This window comes from Hemicordylus capensis, chromosome 2, assembly GCF_027244095.1.
Source record: "Hemicordylus capensis ecotype Gifberg chromosome 2, rHemCap1.1.pri, whole genome shotgun sequence".
Lineage (NCBI taxonomy): Eukaryota > Metazoa > Chordata > Lepidosauria > Squamata > Cordylidae > Hemicordylus > Hemicordylus capensis.
The window spans coordinates 57886828-57909190 of record NC_069658.1 but is presented as its reverse complement, the minus strand read 5'-3'; the positions used below and the strand labels follow the sequence as shown (position 1 = coordinate 57909190).

The 22363-nt window shown below is 44.0% G+C and overlaps 1 long non-coding RNA gene across 2 annotated transcripts in view; it reads right to left on the bottom strand.

Annotated features, from left to right (window-relative positions):
* Positions 1 to 2531: 2531 nt before the first annotated feature.
* Positions 2532 to 22363, bottom strand: part of LOC128342557 (uncharacterized) — a 39767-nt gene continuing 19935 nt past the window's right edge. Inside the window, exon 3 of one of the 2 annotated variants that reach the window (XR_008315078.1) lies at positions 2532 to 3926. This is a non-coding gene — a long non-coding RNA (uncharacterized LOC128342557). The remainder of the gene's footprint in view (positions 3927 to 22363) is intronic. The other variant, XR_008315079.1, reaches the window with a different exon arrangement.

Sequence of the window (22363 nt, the reverse complement as noted above, 5' to 3'; positions counted from 1 at the left end):
AGATATTCCCCTTAGGGAATGGGGCCATAGATCATCTGCTTTACATGCAGAAGGCCCCAGGTTCAATTTCTGGCATCTCCAGGTAGGGCTGGGAAAGGTTCCTGCCTGAAAACTTGAAGAGCTGCTGCCAGTCAGTGTAGAGAATTCTGAGCTAGATGGACAATGGTCTGACTCAGTATAAGACAGCTTCCTATGTCCCTATACTACTCTGAGTTTCGTGATTGCGGGGGGGGAGCCATATAAGCCAAACTCAGTGGGCACATTAGGGCTGTGCCTGAATGTAGGTTCTTCCTATTAATCTGAGCTGGGGGTGAGAAGACAAAAAGCTTTACCAAAAAGCTTTTACCAAGAGAACAATGTGGGGAGGAGAGAGAAAAGCAGATATTTCTGCTCACTGATTGGCTAATGGTTCAGATAAGCTCACCAGCAGATGCATTTACTGAGCAGACTTTGCTTGTTCTGAACTAGGAGGAGGGTGTGGTGGAGGGATTGGGCAGAGCAGAGGTGTGCTGTATTTAACAGAAAAGAAGCCTTCCCCTTGGAAACTTGTCTCTACGATGTCATGTGTAGTTTTTTGGTCCTAAGTCAGCTGCTCCATTACCACATATATGGAAAGACCAAGCTGTGAGGTGTGGCAGGCAAACATTGCATTTGACCAATTCACAAGACCAATTCGCAAGATTCTACATGGCTCTCCCCCAAGAGACCACTGCCCCAAAAGATTAAGAGCCTATTCAAGTAAATCTGCACTATATAATACAATCAATCATCCTTTGCTCAAGAGCAGAATGTTAAGGTCATCTTTAAGACCAGATTCCCATGGCCAATTATCTTGCTCTCTCCAGTGCTACATTCAAAAACAAAGTTTGTTGAACCACTGCTTGTGTTGCCAGGAATTCTTTACAGGAGGTATTATCTTAAAGAGCTCATACAGGTTGAAGATAAATTTGTACTCCATGTTATGATTTAAGCTCAGTGGCTGACATTCTGACTAATGGAGCACCAGTGCTTTTGAAAAGTTCAACTAACTTTTAATACTTTTTCATATTTTTAATGTTGGGTTTTAAATGATTTTAATGTTAAAATGATTTTAATTGTAAACCACCCAGAGACACAGGTTTGGGGCAGTATAGAAATATGTTAAATAAATTAATAATTTGTTTGCTTGTTTTTGTGATTTATATACCACCATTCCAAAAATGGCTCAGGGCAGTTTACATCATAATAAAATACAAATACAAATACAAGTATTTATATACCGCTTTTCAACCAAAGTTCACAAAGCAGTTTACATACAGCAATCAATTAATATTATAATAATAATTAATACTAACAACAACAACAACTCACCTGCATTGCTGACTCAGTGGTGAATTGCAACAACCTCCCTTTCCCCAGGAATCACTCTATGACACTCGAACATATTTTCTGAAGGGTTATGTAGCCCTCAGGAACATACTTTGGGAACACAGAGGGCTTCCAGAGGAAGTGAAGGTTCTTAAAATCCACACACACACACAAGCACTGGTGCACCTATTCACAAGCACTGGTGCTACATGGGTGGTCCTCCCATTGCACGGGGTGACAGCTAATATGTTCTATAACTCAAGCAAGAAAAAAAGATAGTGATTTGGATTGCATGAAGCACAGTATCTCAAGATGTATTTTTGAGAGCTGGGTGTAGATACCTTGCAGCTAATACTCAATCCATTTGACAAAAATGATTTTGGAGAGACTTAGGGAGCCTATGGCAGCCACAGCTTTTAGTCAGCTGATATTCCATGGGCTGATCAGTCATGTGACCACTGCCACCTTTTGAACTGAACTTTAGACACTTTAGCTTTAGACACTTTCTCAGCAATTACAATTGTGTGCAAAGAGCCAATTCAGACTCAGCTCAGGGTGGGGCTCAGGTTAGATTGGGAGTCACACAGTTTGCTCAGACCATGACAATGTAAGTAAAAATCTGAAAAGGACAACTGATAAAATGGGCACCCCAGAATCAAAGGTTCATGTTAATGAGCCCTCAAATGCACGGAATTGGCAAAATATTGTTCACCACAAATTACTGACACAGAGATGCCAGGAGAGTTAGTGCAATTGAAGCTGTTGGCCAGATCAATTTTTTAAAGGAAGACAGAATGTACGAGGAGGAAAATGTTAAAGATAATTGCCTAAATTTTTCTCCTTCTAAACATTTTAGCCTTTACATTTTGTATCTCGACTTCTCTGTGCACTAAGTGATGCATATGATAATGTATGTGGTGTTTACAAAAGTATTCCTGTTGGGAGCTCAAATTATTATTATTTAATTACTACCACTTCTAATTTACCCTGTTTCTTCCCCTCTCCCCTTTCCTTTATTTTACCCTGAGAACTGGACAGAATGTTGGCTTGACCTAGGGAGGATTGTGTTCAAATCCAAGCTCTGAGCAACTTCCCCAAAGATGTCATTTCTTAGCCTTGTACAAAATAACCACAAACTCTCTCAGGGAAGCTCTTTGTAAATATTTGTCTTTATTCATGGAGAAAGAGGGAGCAGGATAGCCATTATGCCATTACCTGACTATACATTGCATTGGTTGGAACATGTGCATAATGGACTCATAATGTGCATAGCCGGAAAGGAGTACACTCCATTTTTCTAGTGCACCTCTCACATGATTCCCATTTAAGCCACAGGACAGTATGCACACACCCTGGCCAATATGTGGAGGGAACAGGGTCTTCTGCCATGCTCATGATCCCTCTTTCCACATATCTGAACATCTGTATCAGACAATAGTTACTGTAAGGAAGAATAATTTGTGGGTCATAAACCCCTTTGTGCACACATCTGAAATGTTTAATTAAAAACAATCCTTTTTACAACAAAATACCAAAACAGTGAAATATTGATCTGAAGAGTTTTCTTCATAAGTGCTGGTGGAATGTTAACATTTTGCTTTAAAATGTTGTGGGAGCATGAAAATTTACCATCAAATTTCCAGGGTTACCCACTCCTATGTTTTAGGTGGAATCTTCATTGTAGTAAAAACAGGAGAAGTTTTATTATGAAAGCCAGTAAGATATTGCCTTTCCCAAACACAGTCTCTCCCAAATGCAGTTTTAAAATAAATAAATACAAACATACAGAAATATCACCAAACACATTTTAATGTTTTTTATTCTGTATTCAAGTTCAAATGAACACATATGCAAGTTTTTATTTTGTACAGTTGACAATGTTAATCAAACAGATCCCCCTCCCTTCTTTAAATGGTGGAGCAGAAATCATAAAAGTATTTGACGGGTAAAACACTTTTCTGATCAGTCCAAGTAAGGTGCATATCATTGTGCGAATATTCACACTTTTATGCTTCTTTACAAATATGTTCATAATGAAAGGTAATAATACTTCGGGTCTCAGGCTAACATACAGAATCCAAGTTGTGGCACTTAATTATGACTTTACTATTGTCGTTGTCAAAACTGCAACAGTACTGGGACGCAGGGAATGACTTCATGATAAAAGCTCTGTTTCATAAAGCTAATCTGAAGCTAATGGGCCCTCTTCCTCCTCTGCCATCTGTATCACAAGAGGGGCTTTCTCTTGCCTATCTTTTTTTTTTTTAACAGAAAAGGAAATAAATGTTTGCCCAAATGAAATCTTGATGTAGTCGGTGGCATTTCAAGGAAGGCAGCAAAAGCAAGGCTCAGGAGTTCCATGTAAGCATAATTTGAAGAGGTGATGATGAACAAAACCATATTTACACAAGCATCTGGAATAATGGCTCTCAAGTCTTGCTGAATGTTTCCCCCTATTAACTCAATGGCACACAGAGTCCTGTTGGTTCCTCACCCAGCATGATGCATATTCCAGCTAGTAGAAAATGTACTCCGTTTTGCCACCATTTTTCACATTAAGCAGACATCTGCTGCTGCTACTGATGCAGAAGAAAGAAGGAAAAAACAAAAAGAGAATCCTGAAGATTTTGAGAATTTTTTTAAAAAAAATCAAACAACGCTTCATTGTATTTTAATTCTACACTATAGCCCATTGAAATGAAAAGCTCTGGCACCTTGCATCAACTGATGAGCTTTCCAGAAATGGTCATAATTGTGTGTGTGTGTGTCGGAGGAGGGGGGTTAATGACTTTTGTATAAAATACTTTCGGTGGCACGAGATCAAAGCAAAGCAGAAATGCCTGCTACAAGATGATAATTCAGGTAAACACGCTCAAGAGTAAAAATGCAATCCAATGCGATTAAACGGAAGCAAAATCATGGTTTATTTTGCATGCCAAAGCAACAAGAAGTTCAAACTAATTCCAGACTTGCTGTAACAGAATAAAAATCAAAAATCCAGGCACACCTATAGGTCAACCATTCCCTTAAAGGAAGAGGGGGGCAGCTTAACCTATGACTCCATGATTTTGTTTTAGTCAGCTTTTCAAACATGTTCAGCAACCAGAAGGAGAAAACTCAAAGAAATGAGCCTTGCCAGAACTATTTGGAAAAATAATTCAATAGTTAATTAAAACAATGCCAGAATGCAGCATCCCTGCTGCCATCCAGGGCTGACAGCTGCAGTTCTTCCTGTGCATAATGTACCACACAGAACATTAATCAGCTCTTACCAGCTAACCCACCCATGTCTTACAGGAGCAGAAGTGAACTTTTAAAGCACTACAAGTCCAATATTCAGCTCATTTGTATCTTGAATAATCTATATTTTACTATGATAGTAGGGCTTGTACCTCCGTAGAAAAGAATGTGCTTTGCATGCAGGAAGACCTAGGTTCTACCCCAGGCATCTCCACTTAAGGGATCTAAGGGAGGAAGTCTGAGCTAGATGGACGAATGGCCTGCCTCTCTAAAATGGACCAATGGAGGGGATTAGACTCACTAGAATGGACCAAAGGCTTGATTTACTGTATTGGACCACTGGCCTGACACCTGTGCATGTGCACACGTGCATAATATTTGTAAGTTGATGTTTGCTGCATAGATCAGTCTAATCATCTGGAGACCCTCCAAACTCTCCATGCAATGGTCCATATTATAAACAGAGTTTTATTTATTTATTTATTTATTTAACATATTTTTATACTGCCCAAAACTTACGTCTCAGGGAAGTTTACAAGATTTAAAAAGAAAAGTAAAACATTAGTTAAAAAGAAAAACAAGAAATTTAAAACACAACAATTTTAAATTTTTAAAACAATATTCTAAAACAACATTAAAAACAATCAAAACAGTATCAGTTAAAAGCCTGGGTGAACAGATGCATCTTTAAAGACTTTTTAAAAATTGTCAGAGATGAGGAGGCTTTTATTTCACTAGGGAGCTCATTCCAAAGCCTTGGGGCAGCAACGGAGAAGGCCCATCCCCGAGTAGCCACCAGATGAGCCGGTGGCAAATGCAGATGGACCTCTAATTATGATCTCAATGGACGGTAGGTTCATAACAAAGAAGATATTCTCTTAAATACCCAGGGCACAAGCTGTTTAGGGCTTAATAGGTTATAACTAACACCTTGTATTTTGCCCGGAAACATATTGGCAGCCAGTATAATTCCTTCAATACAGGAGTAATATGGTCTCTCCTAGGTGACCGAGAGAATAGCCTGGCTGCCACGTTCTAGACCAGCTGTAGTTTCCGGACTACATACAAGGGCAGCCACACATAGAGCGCATTACAGTAATCCAGCCTAGAGGTTACCAGCAGATGCACCACTGTTTTGAGGTCATCTATCTCAAGAAATGGATGCAGCTGGCATATCAGCCAAAGCTTATAGAAGGCACCTCTGGCCACCGCGTCAACCTGGGACACCAGGAAGAGACTTGGATCCAGAAGCACCCCCAGACTGTGTACCTATTCCTTCTGGGGATGTGTAGCCCCATCCAGAACAGACAGATCAAAGTCGTCTCCTGGGTTTCAACCCCACACAATGAGTACCTCTGTTTTATCTGGATTCAGTCTCAGTTTGTTATCCCTCATCTAGCCCATTACTGTCTCCAGGTAGCCATTTATGGAAGTTATGCCCTCTCCTGATGATGCTGACATGGAGAAATAGATTTGGATGTCATCAGCTTACTGATAACACCATGCACCAAATCTCCTGATGATCTCTCCCAGCGGTTTCATGCAGATGTTAAACGACATCGGAGACAATACGGAGCCCTGAGGGACACCATAGGAAAGTTCAGATTTTGAAGAACAACAGTCTCCAAGGAACACCATCTGGAACCTGCCCAAGAGGTAGGACTGGAACCACTGCAGAGCAGTGCCTCTCACTCCCAACTCCCTCAGACGCTCCAGAAGGATACTATGGTCAATAGTATCGAAAGCCGCCGAGAGGTCCAAAAGGACTAGTAGAGTCACACTTCCTCTGTCAATTCCCAGTTGGAGATCATCCATCAGGCCTACCAAGGCAGTCCCCACCTCATAGCCAGCCAGGAAGCCAGCTTGAAATGGGTCTAGATAATCAGTTTCTTCCAAGACTGTCTGGATCTTGGAGGCCACCACCCTCTCAATTACCTTGACCAGCCACAGAAGGTTGGAGACAGGCCTGCAGTTACTCAGCTCTGAGGGATCCAAGGTAGGCTTCTTCAGAAGTGGTCTAATAATTGCCTCCTTAAGACTAGGAGGCATCCTACCTTCCCTCAGAGACGCATTTATAATCTCTACCAGGCCTTCTACAACAACTGCCCGGCCAGATAGTACAAGCCATGTCTGGCAAGGGCCAAGAGGACAGGTGGTAGGCTGCACTGTTCCAATCAGCTTGTCCACATCCTCAGGAATTACAAACTGGAACTGATCCAACCTAACCACATAAGAGGAGTCGCTGGACACCTCCACATCAGTCACTGTAGTAATTGTGGAGACAGAATCTAATTCGGCCCAAATATGAGAGATTTTCCCCACAAAGAATTCATTAAACACATCGCAGTGGCAATCAATGGTTCCAGATTCTGATTCAAGGGAAGAGGGGCACATACTAGCCCTCTCACAACCCTGAACAACTCTGCTGGACATGAACTTGCAGAAGCAATACGGGCAGAAAAGAATCGCTTCTTTGCCGCACATATTGCCTGAACATAGATTTTCACATGAGCTCTATGTTGCAGTCTGTCGGATTCAAGCCGAGTCTTTCTCCACCTGCGCTCCAGTCATCTACCTTGCTGCTCCAGCCCCCTGATTTCTTCTGTATACCAAGGGTCCAATTTGCAGTGGGTCAGAGGACGCTTATGAGTGATCATGTCTATTGCCCCAGTGAGTTTGCTGTTCCAATTCTCCACCAGGGCATCAACAGGATCGCCAGCAGAGCCAACACTAAATCCCTCCAAGGCTTCTTGAAATCCTATGGGATCCAATAACCTTCTCGGGCGGACCATCCTAATAGGTCCCTCACCCCTGTGAACATGGGATGTGACTGTGAGTCCAACCTTAACCAGATGGTGGTCCGTTCATGACAATGGGAAAATCACAGGAGTCCCCACCCACGGAACACTACCCTCATCAGAATGAAAGACCAAATCAAGCGCATGACCTGCAATGTGTTTCAGTCCCGAGACCACTTGAGATTGGCCTGTAGTCGTCATGGCCTCTATGAACTCCTGAGCCGCCCCAGACAAATTGGTCCCGAAATGAACATTGAAGTCCTCCAGCACCTCAAGCCTGGGGGACTCAAACACCAAACCCGAGACCAAGTCTGTCAGGTCAGTTAGGGACTCTGTTGGGCAGTGGGATGATCAGTATACCAACAGAATTCCCAGTCTATCCCTGGTCCCCAAACTTAAGTACACACATTTGATATGGTCTGATGCTCTAACAGGGATCCTGGTAAGGGAGATATTATTCTTGTAGACCACAGCCACTTCATCTTCCCGCCACCAGTCCCTCACCTGCTGCTCAACAGAGTACCCTGGAGGCAGAAGCTGGGACCACACTGGGCCCCCAGCCTCCCCCAACCAGGTCTCTGTAATACATACCAGGTCGGCGCCTTCATCCAGATTCAAATCATGGATGGTTTCTGATTTGTTCTGGACTGACCTGGCATTACAGAGGAGCAAGGTGAGGTTCCAAGGGTGGCTGGCACTGCTCCCCAAGGTCAATGAGCTGACAGGACAGCCAGAAGGGGAAACAGCTAGTAAATTTCTATGTTCCCTTCCCCTGTAATGACCTGCTGACCTGCCAACGTTACTTCTTCAGTTCCCCACCACCACCAGAATTGCCGCCCCACAGTCAGTGGACACACCCCCTGTCTCCCCATCTCCAGGTAAGCCCAGACACATTATAAAAGATCCTCACCCAGGATAAATTAAAACAAAAGCCCCATTATTAAATGCCCACCACATACAAATACATGGACCAAGAGATCTGGCCCTCACTCTTGTTATCCTCCGAAGTGGCTCCCCCAAAGGAGTTACCCCCTTTGGTGTCGCCCCTTTGGTGGCAACCCCACCGCCAAAGGCAGCGTCCCTTATAGGGCCAGAATGACCTCCCTGGTCAGGTGGCAAGCAGGGACTTCTGGGTCACTCCCGATCCTGCAAAGCAGTCACTGCCAGAGGCCACAGTCCCACAGGTCAGGCAAGGGGCTGGCAGATGGTCTCACCCTCTCCTGCAGGCAGGCACTCAACAACAGCATCAGTAGACAGCCAACACCAGTCTCTCACCCTGGGGCTGTCTGGGAGGCAGGTGGTCTCCCCCTCTACTACAGGGCTTCTGGCAGGCTGAGGCTGGAGGCAGCGTCCCTTATAGGGCCAGAGATGACCTCCTTGTTCAGGTGGCAAGCAGGGACTGCTGAGTCACTCCTGGGCCCCGATCCTGCAAAGCAGCCACTGCCAGAGGCCACAGTCCCACAGGTCAGGCAGGGGGCTGGCAGATGGTCTCACCCTCCCCCTCTCCTGCGATCAGGCACTCAGCAACAGCAGCATATAACCAATGTAAATTCCAGAATCTTTCAAACTTCAGGCTTCATGCTTTGTTTAACTTTTTTTAAAAAAAAAACCTCCTCACAAGTTTCTGGTCCATATGAAGGTCTGTATATATGCTACATTAAAAGATATAATTAATAATACTTAACATTTATATAGCACATCCCAATATTATCTTGTTGTAATCATAAGAAAAATCCTGTAAGGTAGGTCAGCATCATTATGCCCATATTGCAGCTGGGCAGGAGATTGTGCCTTGCCAAAGACAACCTAGCGACTTTCCAGCAAAGCTGAGATACAAATCAGAGGCTTTCAGATTCGTTGCTTAGTCTCTTTGCTGCTACGGTACACTCCAGCAGTTCAGGCAATCAAAACTGGGGACCAAGAAAGACTGGCTGATATCCTAATGAAGTGCTGGTGTTTTGTGTGTACTGCTATTGGCTCTTTGATAGTTAAATTATGTGACCTAGATAAATACTGCAAACAAAACAAGTTCAAGAGATTCTGCAGACTTTATTCTGCATTTATTTTATTTATTTATATAATTTATCTGTTTATCTATTCATTTAGTTATTTAGTTATTTATTTAGCTGCATTTAGCCAGGGCTCAAGGCAGTTTACAACAAATTAAAATATCTATAAACTTTAAAATCAGCATATAAACAAATTTAAATTTTTAAATCAGGTTTGAAATCTACTAAATACCTGACGGAACAGGTGTGTCTTCAGTGCTCTTCTGAAGGGCATCAGATATGGCATAGCTCTTAATTTGACGGGAGTGTGTTCCACAGCCCTAGGGCAACTACAGAAAAGGCTCACCACTGAGTCACTACCAAAAAAGTCAGTGGTAACTGCAAATGAACCTCCCCTGCTGATCTTGGCAGCAGGGTTCATGAGGAAGAAGGAATTCTCTTGGATATCCTGAGACCAAGCCTTTAAGGGCTTTCTAGGTAATAATTAGCAATTCCATGTCAGCAGCCAGTGAAGTTCTTTTTTGCTATCTTGCAGAATTTATTCTGGTTTTACTTGGCTGGGGAAAGCCAAGAACACAGAAGCCCACTTCCAACCAATGAAAATCTTGCTCAGCCACCTTTCTGGTTTCTGAGAGCTTAGTAAGCATGGCCCAAACACTTTCAATCATATATTCAAGCCATGAGAACTAAAAACCTGGTTTAAAAAAAAAATGAAAATGGAGATACTCTAGAAGCTGAACTGCACACAGGAATACATTCTGTAGTTTGTGTCCTGTACCCTCACAGAATTGCACCATATGTGCCACCTTTTCCATACATGTCTGAAGATGAACACAAAGTAGACACCAGCAACAACCACTGAAGGGATGCTGTGCTGTGGTTGGATAGGAACAGTAGCTCTCCCTCTGCTAAATACAAGAGAAGCACCGCTATAAAAGGTGCCTCTTTGCTTAGTTAGCTGGTTTTCCCAGCACTGCCAATGAAAAGGACCCAGAGCTACCTCTCAAGAATTTGTTGCTTGCTGCCGGTGCTCCCATGTTACTGTTCTGAGATTCCAATGAAATCTCCCAGGCCTTCTGAAGCTCCTTTTTCAGTCTTTTCCCATGATCCCTAGATCACTGCCAGGGGTTTGCACAGAACCATTTCTAGTGATTCGGTTTCAATTTGGGCCAAATTCAAACCAAACCGCCTGTCCGTGAACCAGTTCAGTTGAACCAACTGGCAGTCCATTCCATTTGATCAAACTGGATAGACCTAGTTCGACGGTCTGAGGGGCTATGCTTGTAAAGGGGAATCTAGTAGGGATTCCCCTTTACAAAAGGAAATCCTGCCTTCAAAAGGCTTCCAAGTTTAGCTATGGGGGGGCAGTGAGAGGACACCTTACCAGCGGTGGCACCAGCAGTTCCTCTAAATCCTGGCACTCCCCACCAGCAGCATGGGGACGATGGAACTGTGCTGCCACCACGCAGGCTGCCAGGGTTTAGAGGAGCCACCACCGCCGGTAAGGTGCCCCCTCATTGCCCCCACCCGTCCACCCTTAGAAGCCCTTTAAAGGCAGCATTCCCCTTTGCTTGTAAGTCCTCGCCGGATTCCCCTTTACAAGCACAGCCCCTCAGACTGGTTTGAACCAGTCTGTAATGGACCAAACTCAATTCGGTTTGAACTTGGACCACGTGACCTACAGAGTTTGCATATTACCTTAGTCCAACTCAATTTATGTTCCTCTCCCTCCTTTGAGGTCAGTCCAGTTTGGTTTTGAACCAGCCAAACTGGGTTGGTTCTAATTGAACCTGGTTTGATTTGAACCGGTTCTGCATACTCCTACTCACTGAAGTCAATTCACTCAACCAACAGTGAACTACCAAGCTCATCTCATCACCCTCTTCAGGTAGTTGTCTGGCTTGCCTACCCCTAAGGTCAGCTCTGGACATGATAGACATTTGCAAAATGATTTTATTATTGATTGCTGCAAACTGCTTTGAGGAGGCTTGCAACAAAAAGGCAAAGCATAGATTTCATACAATACATCTATCTATCTCCATCTCTTTCTTTTGTGCAAGTATAAAACCCAGCAATTTGACAATGGGACCAATTATTTGGAAGCAGGGGTGGAGCGGCCATTGTTTGCCCAAGTTAAAAGAACGTGGCCCCCTGAGGGTCCCTCAGGCACTTGCCAAGAAGGCTCCTGCCACTCGCTGCTCCTCCTGCTGCCACCCACCAACATTTGCTTTCGGGCTTGGCGGGGTGCTTGGAAGCAGGGAAGCTCCATTCTACTCCTCCCTCCAGAGAGGAATGGAATGAGGCATCCTTCCTCTGAATGTCTCCCAACCCCTATGGGAATGGAGGGTGCACATGCACCCTGTCTCAGCTTCAGAGCATGCTCTCAATTCCTATTGGGCTCGGGAGATGCTTGGAAGGGGGGAAGGCTCCATTCCATTCCTCTCTGGAGAGAGGAACAGAATGTGGCCTTCCTCCTTCTGAGTGCCCCCTGAGCCCTATGGCAAGCATAGGAACATAGGAAGCTGCCATATACCGAGTCAGACCGTTGGTCTATCTAGCTCAGTATTGTCTTCACAGACTGGCAGCGGCTTCTCCAAGGTTGCAGGCAGGAATCTCTCTCAGCCCTATCTTGGAGAAGCCAGGGAGGGAACTTGAAACTAGGGATGTGCTTGAAACAAAGGTGTGTAGGAGGAGGAGCAGTGGCGATGGAGGCATGGCAGCAAAAGCAGCAGCAGTGGCGGGTGGCAGGAGATAATAGGAGAAGGTGTGCACTGAAGGCATGGATGCAGCCACAATGGGTGTGTGTGCATCAACTGTTGGGGCGGAGAGCACAGGCCCCAGATGCCCTATCTACGCCACTGCCTGGAGGGCTCTCCCTCTCTGGAGGTCTTGAGTAGACCTGGGACAGTCATCTGTGGGTTGCTCTAGCTCTGGATTTCTTGGTTCAAGTAGTGGGTTGGATTAGATGGCCTACAAGGCCCCTCTAACTCTATGGGCCCTTTCGGATATAGTGCTAAACCTCAGGTAGACAAAGCTGCAGTTAATCTGTGAAGCTAAGAATTATGCAGCAGATGATCAACCAACTGTGGTCCGGCAACCTCCAGCTTCTGGGCAAAGGGACCCCTTCCTCCTCCTGGTCTGCCGAGGCTGCATCTCAGGAAGCTCCATACTGCTCATGTCACCAGATTATGGGCAAGGTGTCAGCATGTCATTAAAGCGGCAACCATTGGCCACAATCTTTGAGGAGACCTGCCCAGTGTGGTTGTGCCTTTTCAGAATCGATCACCTGCCCTCAGCAGGGGAAAGACGTTTTAACCCTTTCCTCACACTACTTGCACCTCTGCTTTTGCAAGAGCTCTGCAGCTATATGGTCTCACACGAGCACAATTATTGATACTGCAGGATGGCGAGGGGCACTCGCAGATGGCTATGGAGTCTTGGGGGAGAGAACAACAGCAACCAAGAAATTGGGGTGAGGGGGCTGTGGATTGGTGGTTTGCATTGTACTCAATGGAGTCTATATTGCAATTGTAGCTTTGATGATGTGATGTAAATGCATACATAGGTGGAGGAACCAGACCTAGGAATGTGCCAACAAATCCCAGGGTAAGACCCCAGGTGCTGGACCAGAAGAAGGTCCAAGGCTAGTTTTCTATTACTCTGGGAAGGGATCTTACTGACTTCCGAGGAGGGATTAAGTATATGAGGACATGCAAAGGATCCTAGGGTTTGGTCCACTGTGACAAACGATGCTCTTGGGTTCTCAGACCTGGGCCAAGCAGTCCAGAAAGCCTCAATACACTTTTGTCGCTGTGCTGGCTTGCCAGCTGGGGATTATCCCGCTCATGAAAAGACCAGCCTACTGGAGAAAAACAGGCACCATGTGCTTCAGCTCTCCAATGTATGGCACTATCATGAAGTAGGCCTTCCAACTACTGGGGCCTCTGCTGATATGGGGCTCCTGGTATCTCTGGTTACTAATAGAACTCATACTCAGTACCTTCCCCCTCCCCACTCAACTCTTCCAGACTTCCAAGGAATCTGGTCCGCTTAATGTATCCTAGCAGTTTTGGGCGGTCAGAGTTAGGAAAGACCAGGGATAGATCCTAAGTCCAAAGCTAAAAAGGCTGGGTCAGGGCCGGTGTTTCAGCATATGTAAATCATGGGGCATCCTGGGGCAGGGAACCTACAGATTAGAGCGATACCTGGCTAGCCAGGTAACCGACCCTGTGGGACAAAAAAAAAAACACCCACATGGATATGTGTCATGCGGGGACCAGACTATCAGAGGGAGTGCTTAGACCAGAGGTGCACAACTCAAATGCCCTGATGGGCCAGAACCAACCATAGCTTGGCATGCAGGGGCAGAGGTCAAGTTCCAACACATTATTACACTAAAATTAATTATTAAAAACATTAATGAAAGTGAAGAGGCCTAGGGTTGGAATCGGGGAAAGGTGGGAGGAAAGAGGGGTGAGGGATGGTGTTAGTGAGCTCTGGCCCAGGGGCAGGACCAGCCAGGCAGGTGGGGAACTTCTGGTCTCAAGCGGACCAATGTATTGAGCTGCTGCTGCTTGTCATTGGACAGGCCAAGTCCTAACATCCAGAAAGAGCAGATCACAAAAGTGACTTCTTGGAAAATGTGAGTCTGAGAAATGCTATGTTGGAAACTTCCAGGCTAAGCATGAAGGTAAGAGTCAAAGTGCACTGCCCCCAGCATCTTCTCCAGGGCTCCACTCTTACCTACAGTGGCTTGTGTTCACCTTCCCAACCAGGGGTGTTGTTTGGGAAGGTGGAACCCACCCCCAGTGTTTTCTGTCCCCAAAAATATATTTTCTGCCCCAATATCTATCCTCTCCTCCCCAAAATATAAATGAGGAGTTGCTCCTCAAGCTTTCCCTCTATCTGCACTCCTGTTTCGAACAATTATATACTGAGCAGCATCCAGACTCAGTTCTTCAATAGTACTCTATCCTATAGAGTGGCTATAGGACTTCTTCATTTCAATAGGACTATTCAAGAGTAATTTGGTCTAGATGCTACCCACTGTCTTCATCCTGCTCCATATACTCTCCTTCCAAATATCTGCCTAGATCTTCAATTATTTGTCCTAAACATGTTCTCCAGCAATTTTGGAAATTACTCTAAAACAGAGCTCTGGATGCATTTTGCGCATCATTGCCATTTGTGTATTAAACCATTGCTTGAAAGTGATCTCAGACTGCTAATGGTGGAGAGTGAAAAAATTACACTCTAGGGGAAAAAATGAAAGTGAAATCCAGAAATTCTGAGACTGACTCACATATAGCCTGGTATCTATTACATGTCTATGCTGAAATATTTAATAACAGAGGGGCGGGGTGGGTGTGTGGCAGTCATTCATGGCTTCAGCATATCTTGTGTTTGATCACCCCACCTTCACTCATAATGTGGACACTGACCACATAATGTGGACACATATAAATGAGGTGTCAAATAAAAGCACAGAGCTTTCATATTTACAAAAAAGAAAATAGCAGTTGGGTCAATGTGCCAAGAACAGTCACAAAAGCTTTCAGAAAGACAAAATCCAAGGTAACAGCATAGCATAGTGGTTAGAGTGTTGGACTAGGACCGCGAGGACCCAGGTTCAAATCCCCATTCAACCATGAAACTCAGTGGGCAACTCTGGGCCAGTCATGTATCTCTCAGCCTAACCTACTTCACAGGATTGTTGTGAAGATAAAAATAACAATGTATATTTTTATACAAAAAAATAACCTCTGAGCTCCTGGGAGAAAGAGCAGGATAGAAATGTAATAAACAAACAAACAAACATGCAGACAGGTTACAATCTACCAGTCTGTGAGCCTCCCTGGCAACTGGCTTATCTGCTCTGTGACATCACAGAAGTTTGGAGATCAGTGCTGCCAGAGTTCTGGCTATAGCTTATGAAAAGGAAATAAACTATAACAGTATTATCTGTTAGTACTACTCATGTAAGGTAACGTGTGCCGTCGAGTCGGTGTCGACTCCTGGCGCTCACAGAGCCCTGTGGTTATCTTTGGTAGAATATAGGAAGGGTTTACCATTGCCTCCTCCTGCGCAGTGTGAGACGATGCCTTTCAGCATCTTCCTGTATCACTGCCGCCTGATATAGGTGTTTCCCATAGTCTGGGAAACATACCAGCGGGGATTTGAACCGGCAACCTCTGGCTTGCTAGTCAAGTCATTTCCCCGCTGTGCCATTAGGTGGTCAGTACTCATGTATACAAGTATATCTGTGCTTCTGTAAACAGAAATATTATTGCAAATGTATTGTACTTATACTGGGTTCTAATATCATTGGACAGAGATGGAAGATATACTCACATATTATGAATTCATAAGCAGCTTCTTTTTCCAATCCTTGCATATTCATTAGCAACTCATTTCACAAAATATCTGATCTAGGGAGTCATTTAACACAAGTATAATGGAAATTCACACACCTTAATAGCATACTCTCAGAATTGTTAGACAGAGACCCTGCTTATCATGTCATAATTTGATTGCATGTAATGGACCACCACAAATCATCATATAAAGCCAATGTCTAAGCACTGTATTCCCATTTAGTATTCCTGGGTAAAGTACTTACCCATGTAAACATCCTGTGCATGCCCTGCCATATATAGACCCAAGTACCATGTAAGTTACCTGTGTGGAGTTAGCATGCCAGTGATCAGTGGTCTTGATAGATACACCACACTGCTCCTACACACAAATGGACCACCTCATGTGGCAAGGGCTTTTAGATGCAATGGGGCATATGTGGAATGGACTTACATGGGCAAGTACCTCACCCATTACACAAACAAAAACAAAACCCTGCTGGATCAGACCAAGGCCTATCTATCCCAGCATCCTGTTTCATATGGTGGCCAACTAAATGCTTCTGGGATGCCCACATACAAGAGATGATGAAGGCACACCCCCTCCCCTGCCACTTCTCCCCTGCACCTAGTATTCAGAGGCAATATACCTCTTCAGCATAATATCTATTTTGAGACCAAGACCAAACTTCTATCAAGTGGGAGAAGGTAAAGGGAGAGAGTAGCTGCAAGGTGGCGGCAAGAGAGGTCTCTTCGGAGGTGTGGCTATCATTGAGCAGATGGGTTCAAAGAACCTGGGGGGCCCAGCTCCTGAGGGCCCCCCAGCTCCCTCCCTCCCTGCCTATTTTCTTCATTATCTCCCTCACTCCGAAGCGGAGGGCCTCTTACCCCTGGACATCCGGGCTGAAGTCCAGGGCTTCCCCACACCCCCGGGGGCTCCCAACTTCTCTTTAGTCTGTCCTGAGTGGTATGGTCACCATGCTGTACCAGGCGGCCGAGTGTGACCTCTGCTTTTTAGATACAGAGCTGGGAGTGAGGAAAGAAATATGTGGGATGGGAATCTATTAAGGAGTGTGTTGAAATGTTTCTGCGAATACACATAAATATACCTGTTTTATATTCTTAAATTCATGTGAGTTCAGTTGCTGTTTGTGACCTAAAGAACCCATGTGTTAAAAATACTGCCTGTGTGATTGTGTGTGTGTGGTGTGTGTGGGTGTAGGGGGATGATGCTTAACTTGCAGCAGTGGTGCGGGGCGGACTCCAAAAGGTCATTAGGTTCAGGCTCCAAAATTATCTAGGTGCACCTCTGCTTTGAAGGGCCACCAGGGAGAGGGGAGAACATGGGCCCCCTCTCCCTGGTTATGCCCCTGGATCTCTTATAGAGAAAATAGCAGCAGAGTCCTAATGGTTGTTCAGGTCATTGAAGCCTAACCTGGCAGCTTTGAAAAGGGTCATGGAGTGCCAAATGACTTGCTTTGGCCTACAGTTGTCGAAAAGCTTCCTTGAAAGGTCTGGCTAGTTTAGCTTGGCTTTTCTGTAAGGCTTTTCATTTGGTGTGACAGTATATGTTGGACTGTAGTGCATTTTTTTTTATTTCTCTGCCAATTGTTGTTTTATATTGCCACTATGTAGTTTTATATGTGTTTGTTTTTATAGCTTGTGTTGTGTTTTTAGATTTATTGGAAACTACTTTTGGCTATCATGTTACATTTATTTTAAAAAGACAAAAAGAATAGCCATCAGTTTGGATGAGTTTCCCCCCAGGACTGGCCCATGAGATTAAAAGGGGGACATGCCAAAAGCGCACCCATCATGATATCTTTGACATGGTAGCCCCTATCTCTTGACACCCTCCCAGCATGTTCCTTTACTGTACAGTATTAGGGGGCAGATCATCTGAACTAGTATTTGGAGTTTGTGAGGAGGGTGGATTAGATGAAACCTCCCATGCAATAAAGGAACATGGCAGGAGGGTACCAGATTGTCCACAGAAACCATCACCATGGGCATGCTCTCAATGCATCCCCTTTTTAATTGTATGGATCAGCAAAGTGGCTTTTGAACCAGCCCTAAATTAACTACCAATCCCTTCCTTAGGCCAGAGCAGGGTGTGGCTGAGAGGCTGAATCCTTCCGGTTCAGCCACTTGTGAGCTAAAGTCTTGACAGAGCAGCAGATCCCATCAGATTACTGTCAACCTTGACATACAAGAGAATCTGTTTGATTTCATGTTTTTACTGCTCTGGCTATGATAAAAAGTGTGCAGGTATGAATGTTTGTAATGTTTCATTAGGAAATATATTCTTCATACATATTGAACAATAGATAGATAGATAGATAGATCAGGAGCGTAGCAAAGTTGAAGTGGGCCCAGAGACAAGATTTTAAAATGCACCCCCCCCCCAACTGAAGCTCAGCTCATGAAGTAAAGAAATCTTAAATTATTTTTTTTTAAGGTTTTGTAAATTGTGGATGATGCAAGTCATTTAATGGTACTAGAGAAAGACATGCTGTTCTGGTAGCTCCAAGTCTTAACACTCCCATCAATTTCGGAGGATGAATACAACTGAAGGAAGCCTGGGCGGTGCGTGGCTGGGGGAGTCATTCATGTGTGGCTTGGGGGCCCCCCAGGGCAGTGCGCCCCTAGACAACTGTCTCCCCTTGCCCTATTATAGTTAGGCCCCTGAGATAGATAGATAGATAGATAGAGAGAGAGAGAGAGAGAGAGAGAGAGAGAGAGAAGCCAGTTATTCAGAAAAATCATTCCATCTACTCTGCCTTTTTTTTCCCCCTGCGGGCCCAGGCCAGCTCCAAAACCTCACCTTACCTTTTTGGGTGGGACTTCTTTGTCTACTTTCCAAACAACCTCCAGCCTTAGCAAAAAGGATGCAAACTGATAAAGCACATTACTCTCTTAGAAATGTAGCCCCAAAGTGTGCATTTTATCTCAAAGCAAAAGAAAGAGATAAAAAGAAAATAAGTCATTTCCTCTAGGAAATCACAACATGAAGTGGAAAAAAACAGGAAAATAAACTTAAATGGTGGTGTAATCCCCAAAGAAAACTCTTCAGTTATGCTGCACACACAGCAGATAACTCACAAACATGTAAATCATTTTATCTATAAATAACTCAAGATTCTAAGAAGTTAGGCAGAGAACAGTTTCAGTTAGGATAAAGCTAACAAACAAACAGGGGTTCTTAAAAAACAGAAAAATTACAAGAAGCTAGTAGAAGCAGATTCATGCAAACTCAATTTGGTAAGTTTTCAGTAGGAAGGATTGCAGGCGGTGGAGGGAAACTAGAGAGAGTTCCTTTGTCTTCAGTTCCCAGTCACTGAAGTCACCACCACTATTGGCAGAGGAACACTAGAAAGCTGAAGACAAAGGCACTCTAGTCTAGAACCACTGGTAGAGGCCAGCTATCATGCTCAGCTGTGAGTTTCCCAGTAGTGTCACGCTGGTCATTATTAGAATTAGGATCAGGGGGAGTCCTTTCAGGAGCCAAGGTGAGGCAGTCACCTCACATGAATATTGTTCCAGCAGTAGTCCAGATGATGAAAAAAGTCAATATCCATCACTAAAAAAGCTGAAACAGAGGATGCAAAAAATGTCTCCAAAAAGTCTCCATTTTGCATAAAATTTGCATGTATTTATTGATATTATATAAGCCTATTTTGATTAGAATTGGATAATTTGATAATAAGAAAGGTCACCACTGTGAAACTGATGGCCACATGAGCTGTATGTCTGCTCAGTCTTGTTGCCAGCAAGCCATCTCAGGGCAGCACAGAGAGCACCCCTCTACACCAATGTCTCAGTCTCACTGAATCATGGGCTCATGATCTTAGAACCCAGTTCACCCTGCCTAGTCAAGGGACTTAGCTCCAAATGGGTCAATAAGCATAGGCTGCGCTGGCAGTGTGCCTTCAGATCCAGCAGCTAACAAGACTGAAAAGGACGCTCCAACCCCTTTGATAATGAGGTACCCCTGGCTATTCAGACCCTACTTCAAAGGTAACTCACTGGGGGGAGGAATCTCCTCATTCAAGAGAGATAACAGTAAAAGACTCTTTGGGAGTAACGCAGATAAGCGGCACATTTCATAAACTGGCAAGGACCCAGTGGAGAGGCTCATAAAAACTTTGGATGTGTAATCTGTTTACATCTGGAAGACATCTTGGTCTTAAGATAGTCAGTGGAGAACAGCTCTGTTCACCACGTACACCACATTTGCATAGCTTCCTCTTGCCTTTGTTAGGCAAGCTACACTCAGAGTGATTAAGTCTGAGTGGCAATGAACTTCTTTGTCTTTCATGGAATCTGCCACTCTCTGGGTAGGCAGAATGGCTTGGAAACTGTCTCAGGGCACGTTTCGAGGTACATCTATCTCTGGCCAAAGCATAGGGTTTCAAAATTCTATGGAGTCCATCCCGCCCTCCCCACTCAGGGGTTAGCACAGCCACAAACCCCTGCTGTGAACAATTAGGATTCTTAGCCATTTGTGTGCAGTGGGGAGGAAATCCCAGTTTATTCTTCTGGTTGTGCTAAGTTGGAAAGGATACAGGAGTCAGAAGAGTGACTTACAGCCTATTGCTTGGCACGTCAGGCTACTGAACTAAGGGTAGAATTATGGCTGCAATTTGGGTTTGAAAATGAAACGGAAGTTTAGCAGTAGTCTAGGCCACTAATGAGGAATGGTGAGAGGGCCAGTCTGATACTGTGGGGAGAACTGGGAGAAAGGCCACCGTACAAAACTCTCCTCCTTCACTTTCCATGGTGTAAAACTGCATTTGTTAAATGGTTGTGAAGTCCAGGTTGCCTGAACATTTTCCTGCGGAGAAACTGGGCGGGATAAAAAGCTTCAATTCAAATTACCCCAGCCCTTTCATGGACATATGAAACTGCCTTGTACTAAGTCAGACTATTGGTCCATTTATATCAGAACTGTCCAGGCTAACTGGCAGCATCTTTTAAGGGTTTGAGGCAACCTCTCAGAGGTTGTGTAGCAGAGTTGTCTGCTAGTTTTTAAGGTTGCTATCCAGGAAGAATGCCTTAGACTCACCCCTTCTTTATGGAAAGAATCTGTTTCTTAAAAGTGCCTTGCCTGTTTTTGTTAGTGCCAACCCAGGTGACAGTGGTAGGCTTTAATAATACTGGCAAGTCTTCAGAGGATTCCCCCAAGCTGGAGGACAAAGGAAGGGCTGTGCCCTCTGCTCTGGGGTATTGGCTTTGAGTCCCCTGATTCTTTTGGTACAAGGGCCCAATGATACAAGGTCACTGTGGATCTGGGTCATCGGCTCTCCTCATCCTATTTCTTTCCTTGAAGTGTCTGGCTCAAAATCAAAGAAGGGTTGAAGAGCAGATAGGTAGTGAAAGTTTCAAGTCCTGCTCATAGTACAACATACACAATTCTTCAAAAACCCAAGTAGAAGCATCTGATAACTCAGATTTGGGCAGACACCTGTAAGGCATAGAAGACATACATGTGTGCTGCAGAAAACAACTATGTAACACTGGTGTACATGGAGCATTTGTGTTTACAGTCAAAAGTACAGAATTACTTTTACTCATGCAAAAGTAGTCATGACCTGGCACTTCCCTTAGCAATTATCTGGGTTTCCTTGGGAAAGACAATCTGTTGCTTTGGTGACTGTGGTCATATTGGAACAATGACATTTCATGCTTTAAAAAAATTTGCCTTTCACCATGTTGAGTATCCCCCAGGTGTCCCATATCTTAACCTAAATGTGATTGTATTTTGGCAGATGCTGAATTAAGAATAGTACTGTACAGGAAGTAATATAATCAATACAATCCAATTTAAAGTCAGTTCAAAAATGCTACAATAATAGTGTACAGTTATTCCAGGCTTTAACACTTCAGTCTACACTGAGAGAGGAGGGTATGAAAGCCCCCCTAATACAATACAATACAATACAAGACAATACTCATTGTATACATAGGGGTTTTTGTCATTGAGAAACATTTAGCCTTCTCTCTAATGTGATAGCTGTCTACAGGCAAGGAGGTTCAAACAACAACAACAAATATTAAGAAACCTTTAAAGTGAACATTTAAAGAGAACATTTAAACGTTTAAAGAGAAACTATTTTCTAGTTTCCAACTGGCAATGTTAACAGTTCAGGGAGGACTGTACCATACTCTATTTCTGCTCCTTTTAATTGGATCTTAGTCCTGTTGCATACAATGGAACTAGGTGTCTGATCTTCGATATATGTACTTAAAAATACATCCCATTAATTTAAACAGTATTTGCTTCCATGGTTTGGAAAAGCTTTTGGCTTAACCAAATATATTCGAAAGAACATATTGAGCATAATGAATTCAACTTTTAAAGAATTGTTTCTCTGGGTTATTTTTAAATTATTAAAGAATAATTTAAATTATTAAGAATATTTGTATCCCGTTTTTCAACAAATAAAACAACTGCCACAAAACAGTGTATATAACTTGGGGGGGGGGTGATTTCCTGCCCCAAATGGACTCACAGTCTAAAAGTCAATTAGGCAGGATTTCACACTAACGAAGTTCAAATCACAGCTTCCCGTAGAAAGCAACTTGCTGTAGATTGCAACATTTAGTTTCTGCTATA